The sequence below is a fragment of the Phyllostomus discolor genome, chromosome 3, assembly GCF_004126475.2.
Source record: "Phyllostomus discolor isolate MPI-MPIP mPhyDis1 chromosome 3, mPhyDis1.pri.v3, whole genome shotgun sequence".
NCBI lineage: Eukaryota > Metazoa > Chordata > Mammalia > Chiroptera > Phyllostomidae > Phyllostomus > Phyllostomus discolor.
In genome coordinates, this window is record NC_040905.2 from 41914941 (window position 1) to 41924473 (window position 9533).

The window sequence follows — 9533 nt, forward strand, 5'->3', positions numbered from 1 at the left end:
GCAATTACAATTCAGTATTTTTTCCCTGTCTTCCTGGTCACACACACAGTCCGCCACTCGGTGACCCCAGCCAATACCCATTGTGGTCTCACAATCTCTGATTTTTATCACTTCCTTGGAACTTACTTTTTATACTTGGAAATTGAATCCAAACATAGTGTTCGGCTCTGTATCAAAGGGAGGCAGATGTTATCAGCAGAAGAACATTTACGGTCATAAACTCAAGGCTGTCAGGAGGCTAGATATTATGTTTTGCTATTTATATGACCCTCCTTCACAAAAGAAAAATTGAAAAGGTGAAAATTATTGCATTTGATAGCATTTTCATTAGTGTTTTTGTAACAATGAACTGCTATGCATTTATAGATCTACTAAACTAATCTATTTGCCTTATTACTATAGAATTGTTTTGTTTTTAATGGCCTTCATCCCTAGGACAAAGCCAGGCCAGAGAAACAACTTACTAAGTGATGTAGGAATCCCCTGTAAACTTAACTCACTTTCCAGCCTCCTCATTTATAAAACTGAGCTGCTGTGACCTGAAACTCTTGGCCATTCTGTGTAAAGGATGCAGTTTGTAGGGTGACAGGTTCCACTCCTCGTAGGTAAAGCCCTTACACATTGACTGCTGCTCCAGGTAGGCACGACCCCGTTTACGACGGGCTGGACATTCTTTCAACAGCTTTCCAAACATTTAGTCCTGATAGTAATCCTAGGAGGTAGGTAATACTATTGTTCTCATTTTACAGATGAAAAAATAACTAAGGCACAGATGTTAAGACACCTGCTCAGGGTCACATGGGTAGTGTCAAGCAGTAGGTTTCTCAAGTTCACATTTTTACCCACTACAGCAGAATAGGCCGTTTTAGTTAGCTTTCCCTCAAAATTAGAGCCTGAGGCAAGGGCTTGATTGCAAGCCATTTACTTGGGAGATGATCCCAGGTAACAGAAAAGAAAGAAGAGGGTAGGGGGAGTGAGACAAGGAAGGAAGAAGAGTTACTGTGAGCATTATCCAGAAACCTCTGAGAATCTTGCAGAAAGCCTCCCCAAATCATCCACTTGAAGGAGGAAAGGCTGCAACAGGGACCCAGGGCCTACCCCCCCTTGATTGACGGTTTCCCCCAAGGCTTCAGCACTGCCCTACTTTCAGGCTGCACTTACACAATAAGCGGCGTGGGATAAGGTCATGAGCCGATGTCGAAATATGTGAATTGCCCACTGGAGGTGAGACACCATCAGCTCAAGGTGAGCCTGGTCTGGGCCGCGGCTGAAATCAGAGGTGGGCGAGGTGACGTGGCAGGGCTCCAGCAACACTTCCCGCAGACTGCCTGCAGGAGCAGCGGCATTCACCGGTGAAAGGCTGCTCGTGGGGAATGTCGCCGAGAAGACTTGAGCATGTGGATTAGGTAGTCCCTTCCCAAATAAAATTCTATAATTCTCTAAATAAATCCTCATAGGGGCCACCACACTTCCACAACTAGTAAGTACGTTATGTTGTTTAGTATTATAATTGTCAGGAGCAATGAGAAGTGGAACCTACGGAAATACTGTAAATAGCATCCAGCTTCTTTTTATACAAATCAGGAGCTTTTTAGCCCTGACTCCCAAAGAGTAATATTTACAATGGAGAAATAAATCCTTCTGAAATATGTGTTAATGTATTCTGGCTTCGGTGAGTCGGAGAGGAAAGCTGCCTGGACACTCTCCACCAGAGTCCATGATGACTAAGAAATGAGACTCCCAATCTTCTAATAATAACCCCCAGGTCAGCAATACATATTCACACAGGAAGTTGCATATATGTTCTCTTGCTAAATACAAGCTACTAGTTAACAAAGGGGTTTTTGGAAACTTGAACCTGACCTCCTGGGCACAGTAAAACGCCATCTCTCCTACAGGTCTTGCTGAATTCCTGAGTTTGTACTAGAAGGACAATTGGTGAAGACTCGGTTTTATCCACTGACTCACAGTGTGGTCAAGGTTGAAGAAATTCTGACTCTGCTGCTTGCAGGCCACTGGCCATTTCTAAGTTTGGACGTTCCATTTGGTCTATTCAGGGAGCTTTCTGAGGAATCACATGTTAGGATCGTGGGGAACAAGGGCCAGCTCAGGTCACACCAAAGTGCAATTCAGCCCAGCCTCGTCAGCTGGTCAGAATTTGGCACCATTGGTTAAAGCATGAAGCAGAGGTCAGCTTTGTTGGTCTGGCCCTGCAGTGGACCTGTTATCTTGGGACAATCCCATAGCCACAGAGAGTCACCTCATTCCAAGCAGCGGTCCCTTGCGTGCCTCCTTCCTGGCTCAGACAGGGAACGAGAGAGAGACTGTGGATGAATCTATGCACATTCTTCATTTCTTCTGGGGAGGGAAACCGCGAAACCTTTGGTCATTCTCCCAAAGGCCCAAACTAACAAATGGGAAGCATGCGAAGGCAAGCCAGTGCTGAAAGCATTATAGTGCTATCAGGACAGCACCATCTTCTCTGAAGTATTTTGTCTGTAAGAGGAGATCGTCAATATTCGCTTTCCCTTTGTTTTATTTTCAACCACTGGTGAATTCTTCCCTTTGGTGATTGTATTGTCTCCCTGCTCCTGACCGTCAGCATACCCTCCCTTCTCAGGAAATGGAAGAGAGGGGTGTAATTATGCTTCAACAGGGGACGTGCACACAGAATACAGAAGAACATAGTCTCTAGGGGCAGCAACTTGTGTTAAGGGCCCCACTCTGATATGCAAGAATCTCGCTTTCTACAGGAAGGGTCCCTGAGAAGAAAAAACACCATTCTGATGGCCACGTGAATCTGCTGGAAGAAAGGGCTGTGATTGGGAGAACGCTTGCCATTGCAAAAGACAGAAACGCCATTCAAATCAGCTGAAGCAAAAATGTGAATGTCTTTCTCACTTCACTGAGAGATTCAAGGGGTCAAGCAGCCTTTGGCCCAAATGTATCAAGGATTCAAATGAAATCAACAGGATTCTTTTTTTCATCGCTTGGTTCTGCTGGCTTTGTTTTCAGACAAGCCCTTTCTTCATGGTGCCAAGGTGGCTGTTGGCGGTTCCAAAATCAAAATGTGCATGCAGTGCGAGAGAGAGAGAGAGAGAGAGAGAGAGAGAGAGAGAGAGAGAGAGTGAGTCTTTTCTGAGAGCTCTGGAAAGCCTCAGGGAGTCCTTTCATTGGACTAGTACATCAGTCAGCACAGGCTGCTTGGAGTGTGGTAACAACTGATATCAAACCTAAAGCTCAACAGCCTGGTTTGTGTCTCCTTGCTCACATTGCATGTCCAATGCATGCTGCTGGTCTTCAGGCACCCAGGATGATGGACACTCTACCACTTTGTAGTTGTACCACCTGGAACTTAAGATTGCCTTTATGGCTTCAGCATGCCTAGAGAATTAGGCACGAGCCCAGAAGAGACCAATATCACTTCTCCTCCCTTCCTATTCAGAACTAGCCTCATGGCCCTGCCTAACTGTAAGGTGACTGGGAATATGAGAGAAGACTTAGAATGTCTGAGGAGCATCACTGTCCCTATCACACCTGGCTTGGGTCCCATGACCATCTTTAGATCAGACAGTGACCAGAGGATTAAATACTTCCATTGCTGGGCCGAGGCCATATGTCGTCCTAGGGACTTGTGAGGAAGCTCGATGCAAACCTCTTCAGAGATCCAGTAGCCCCAGTCCCAGGTCAAGGGCTAACACTCTGACTGGTCTTAGCAATCAGATGTCTAAAGCCTCAGGAAACATAGCTCACCAAGCCTTCCCAAAGTGAAATTTCTATTCAAGGTGGAGTTTGGTGAACTGGTCACAGGGTGATGACTGAGAACACAGAGCTGTGTCAGCTGAAGGGGAGAGGACATTGAGATCCCTGGTCATTGATTCAGACCACATGCCTTGGGAAGCTGCCAACGGAGGCTGATCACAAACATTTACCAATGACAGGAGGAGGCAGTTCAGTGGGTGAGGCTGCTCAAAGGCCAGCAGCTGACCAGACCCACCTTTGGCAATGGTCCTACGCATCTTCTGCCATGTGGGAAAAGGGGAATGGTGTGTAGTAGGCAGAATAACGACCTCTAAAGGTGTCTACCATCTAATCCCCAGGACCGATGGGAATATGCTAGGTTATGTGGCAAAGAAAAATTAAGGTTGCAGGTGAAATTGAGATTGATAATCAGTTAACCCTAAATGGGGACATTATCCTAGACCAGGGGTGTCAAACTCATTTTTACTGGGGGCCACATTGGCCTCACAGTTGCCTTCAAAGGGCCGAATGTCATTTTAGGACTATATAAATGTAACTACTCTTTAACTAGGGGCAAGGAGCGCGGCACTGATGCCAGGTAGAAACAAGGCGCTGGGCTGGGTAAAACAAAGTGGAGGGCTAGATTCAGCCTGTAGGCCTTGTGTTTGCCACCTGTGCCCTAGAGTATCCAGGCAGGCCCAGTGTAATCACAAGAGTACTTATAAGTGGAAGAGGGAGACAGGAGACAAAGAATTAGAGAAATGCCAGCATGAAAAGGACTCAACCAGACCTTGCTGGCTTTCAAGATAGAGAATGGGGACCATGAGTCAAGGGATGTGGGTGACCTCTAGAAGCTTGAAAAAGCAAAGAAGCAGATTCTTCCCTAGCACCTCCAGAAGGAAGGCAGCTTTGCCAAATCTTAAATTTAGCCCAGCGAGACTTCTGTAAGACTTCTGATCCTGAACTGTGAAATAATAAATTTGTGTGGTTTTAAGCCACTAAGCTTGTTTTAATTTGTCACAGCAGCAATAGAAAAACCACCGTACTATGGCTCAGGCTTTTAGAAGCCTCCCCACAGAAAGTACATGGGACAGAGGGGTTTAGATATGACTGAGATCGATCAGGACAGAACCATCACCCTCCTCGGCTGGTCTCAGAGGGTCAGGCTAGACAAGGAGGTCAGAGGCTCTGGTTCCTGTGAAGGGGAGTGGACCACACCTAAGGAGCTACCAGAGCACAAGGTTCTTCTTGGCCTACTGTGTCTTTCCCACCGTCAAGGCAGTCCAGAGTGTGGCCATCATTTGCCTGCCATTTTTATTCGAGATATTGACATCAAATGAGAATATACTAAATTCAAACGTAAACAATAACTGGATATTTCCTCCTCAGATGAGATAGGTAGAATACTGCAAGAATTCAAATTTCACAAACCAAGAACCAGGGTCAAACCCTCAGACGGGGGAGTAAATGAATCCCTATGGAGAGTTGTGGACACAGTCCAACCTTTGGAAAGGTGATTTGGCCAATAATCCTCATATCAGTTGACCTTCACAGTGTGCTCTATATCAGGGTTGTGTAGAAGGAGATGATCATGCAAACAATACCCCTTCTGGTTAGCTGGTGAGGGTATACACATACCCACACACACAAAAAATCCCTGAGGAACAGCTACCACTTTTCAGTCTCCTCAATGACCTTGTCTGCCATGAAGGGATGGACACAGCAGGACAGGTTTGCCTCCTTCCAACCCAATAGATTTCCCCCTCCTACATCGGAGAACTGCCCCCGTGTGCAGGTACACTGCAAATAGGGCCGGAAGAAGGGGGCTTTGACAGTCAGTAATGGGACTCAGAACTCATTGTTGCTCTGAAGAGTGTTGCAAGTGAGTGTTGTAATCATTTTGTGGAGTCTCGTACTCTTCATGCTGTGAGTTAATGGTCCCAGTCATGTTCTTAGACAAGCCTGTGTTCACATGAAGCTTGAACTTTAGTGCTTGTCTATTAGTTAGCAGCATCTAAGTCATCCGGAGCAGACAAATCACTACAACATGTGGATCGCATTAGCACCCTCACTGGCTATTACCCGTACACACCAGAGGGCAGGAATCAACTTTCAGAGGCCAAGGTATTTTCATTGGCCCCACCAGGAGCAGCTCCTACTCAGGACAGCTGAGACCGAGAACTGCCGAGATGCTTGGCTACCCTGCCAAGTACAGGCTGTGCCTGGTATGTGGACATGCGAAGGCTTCATGACTCTAGACCTTTAGTTACCAGATTTTGCCAAGTAGACATTTATTCATCTAATGCACAAGGTAGAGGGAACACACATCAATTATGCATCTATTTGCCAGGTGCTCATCTATGATCTAATTTAATCACCACAGCAATGCTATGAAGTGAATACTGTTATGCTCAATTCCGAACTTGAGAAACTTTAGCCTAACAAGGTGTACTAACTTGTCCAAGCTGCACAGAGGACACATAGCAGGGCCCATGTCTTTCCATGATCTCTTTGGGCCACTTCGTTTATGTACTAAGGTCTCCTTTTAAAAGCCTCTACTCCTCTTGCTGATGTTCTGTAAGGCCCAAATTAACTTTCTTCCCATCTCTGGGATACAATTTTCTAATAATTGAACACGAGAGAGGATAAGAGTATAGGTTTTCATTGGGCATTTGGAAGGTGAATGACAAGTTCTAGTGTGATCAGGTAGCATGAACTCTACATTTAGTTTCAGAAGACTGGTGTGGGTCTCAGGCCTTCTTTTTATACATTTTTGAGGGTAAACCATTTAATCTTGCTAATCCTTACCATAGCCACTTGTAAAATGAGGAAAACAATATCTACCTTACATCATAGGATTGTTATGAAGATTGAATGGCAAAATAGATGCAAAATTTCTATTTACTTGTAGAGTGTTTTGAGCTCACAGAAGCAAGAATATGCCAATTAAACCTTTTTTTTTAAATCATAACAACCAGAAGTCTACACCTTTTATATAATTAGGTTCCTGTTTAAACACCCTATTAACTTTGGAAATGAGTTCTAAAGTAGTTATTATGTTACCTGCATTTATTGAGTATCTCCTGCATACATCATTTCTAATCCTCACAACTCACAGATATTTTCATCTGCAAACTAAACCTAAGACTAAGAGGTTAAGTAACTTGTTCAAATAAGAGGCAGAAGCAAGATGGGAATCCAGGTATGTCTAACCTAAACCCTATATTCTGCCTTGAATTTTGTTGGGAAAAATTACCAAGGTGTTATTAATTTATAATATTGTTTGTTTATTTATAAATTTACTCACTTATATAGAACAAATATATAGCCTATGAGTCCACCCTAAAGAATTTTCACAATTCCTAATTACAGCTGTGTCTTCTGCTGATTCTTTTCTGGGTTTTTTCTTTTTCCTTTTTTTATTTGGATACAGAGACAAATGTTATGTACAGAATAGAACAGGTCAGCTTCTGCCAAAACCAACATACCCAGGATATGAGGTGGTCTAGGCTTGTGTTCCTACTGACCCTTGCCCTGGTCGGCCCTGGCAAGGGCTGCCTGTACTCCCTGAGGTCGAGTTGGTGTGCAGGGCAAAGGGCAAATTTCATGACATGGGCAGGCTCATCCAGCCCTGCACGTACATTCCAGCTCCCCTTCAAAGCGCTAGACTTCCTCGATCATAAGGTGCAAATGCAATGTGGTGGGAGATGGAAGGTCTTCAGGTAGAAAGAAGCCCCACTGAGCTGCCTTGCTCCTCAGTACCCGACCTGCTCCATTTAGATGGAAGAGAGCACAGCACAGTGGTCAGAGGATGAGTGGTCTGTGGAACCAGGCTGCTTGGATGCATATCCTGACTCAGCCACTCTCACGTTGTATTTAGAGGTAAGAACCTCTCTGGACCTGTTTTATCATCTCAAATGTGGGATTGACTGATTCATGTGAAAGACCCACCACACTGACTGACACATAGAAAGCACTTAATAAATCTGTTGGATGGGGACGGAGGTGAGTTCATTCTCACCTAAACAGGACAAGGCCTGGTGTGTCTCAGGCCATGCACTGTGACTGTGGGATGAACCAGAAGCATCATATCCCATAGAATGGCTGAGGCGTGAGCCAGAAATGCCTTTCTGGATTGCCTGCTGGTGTATGACCAGACTGGGCATGACTCAGACTTGAGGTTCCCTCAGGAATGACACCCATGTCACTGTCTGCAATGTCTGTTTAATACAATGATTTCTCAAACTCTGGTATTGAGTCACAATCAGCTGTACTGCCTTCCCAACGCACGTGGCTGAGCTTCACCCTGATCTATAGATCTAGCACCTCTTGGGCAGGTGTGCAGAGGATATTCACATTTTGTTCCTCTCTTTGCTGGAATTAACCATGCTGAGACTGGGCAAGAGGAGTGAGGGGATGAAACTCTGTGGAGGTGGTTTGGCTGAACCTTTCTCTGAGAGCCTTCTCCAGCTCCCAGGTCAGTAAACCCCTGTCACAGAATTCCCAAGGGCAGAGTATAGTCCACGCTCTGTAATTTTCTTCTCCCACCAAAGAGAATCCTGGAAAATACTTTTTGGTAGAGGGAGAAGTTTTCCAGGCTTTTCCTTAATACCTCTGGGTTATTCTAATAATCCTAATCAAACACTTACTATATAGAAAATTCTGCTAGGAACTGGAGCAGTAAAAAAGAATAAAACATAATTCATATCTAGAATGCTTATGGACAGCTGATCAATTGGCAAGATAAGATAGTCCTTGATAAAGTAATTTAGCAGAACCCAGCCTGTACCAAAGTGTGACTGGTGAAAATTGCCCCACTGCAAGGCAAAATAGAGTCCCTCATGACTCACTCACCCCTTTCACACCAACAACTCTGCTTCTTTACCTTTTAAGCAAGGGATGAAAGTATAGTTAAGCCAAATGAAGTTCTTGGGGGACCAAGAGTATTTTTTTTGTCAGGGGGGAAGCTGCGTTATCAAAGGTCATAAGTCTTGCCCTAGGAGACTCTGCCATTTGGAGAATAAGGGGCCACAGAAGGAAGAGGGAAGAGCATGGGGATGGCTTCCAATCAACCAGATGCACGCCCTCAGGACCCTCTAGGGCAAGGTGCAAAGGTTCTGAGAAGATGCGCTCTCCTTTCCCCCCTAACTCCAGGGAGATGAACGGCCGCTGGGTACTGTGCTGAAGAGAAAAGACACCAACCCATGAGCTTAATTCCCAAGCCACTTCTTGACACCTATTTAACATTAAAAATTATATTAACCTCTCTAAGATTCATTTTTTTATCTACCAAAGAGAAAGATAATTTTTTACCTCACTGGTTGGTTATAACAACTAGCATAACTTATATGAAAGTGCTCTATAAACTGTTTGTTTTTAGAAGACACAACTCCTGTTCCTCATCAGATAATAAAAATTTGAGGTGTGACTTGTTATATCTCGCAGCTCCTAACATGATGTAACACCCACAGCAGATCTCAGAATATGTTACCAGCCAGCACTGATAATTCTCTCGTATGCTACTCCTTTCAACAATCCAAAGAAACACTTTTGCTCTGTTACGATCGAGGCTGGAAGGTTGGTGTTGTATGAATATTTTGCAGAGAAGTAAACATTTCAGAAGGCCTGACATCATCAAAAACCATCCTTAATTGTCTGCTCTTAGTTTCTTCTGTCAGCAGGAACCCTGGTTTGGAAGAGGTAGGTCTGTAAGTCAGAATGGTCAGGGAAGGGCACAGAGGTGTGAATGCTGAGGGGATGTTTCCCCACACTACTGCTAGTGGCACTTTCCA

General features: G+C 44.7%; 1 long non-coding RNA gene across 1 annotated transcript; it reads left to right on the forward strand.

Annotated features, from left to right (window-relative positions):
• The first annotated feature begins 7642 nt into the window (after positions 1-7642).
• LOC118499455 lies at positions 7643-9248 on the forward strand. Its single transcript, XR_004901937.1, has 2 exons — positions 7643-8218; positions 8701-9248. It is a non-coding gene; the product is annotated as an uncharacterized LOC118499455 (long non-coding RNA).
• The last annotated feature ends 285 nt before the right edge of the window (positions 9249-9533 follow it).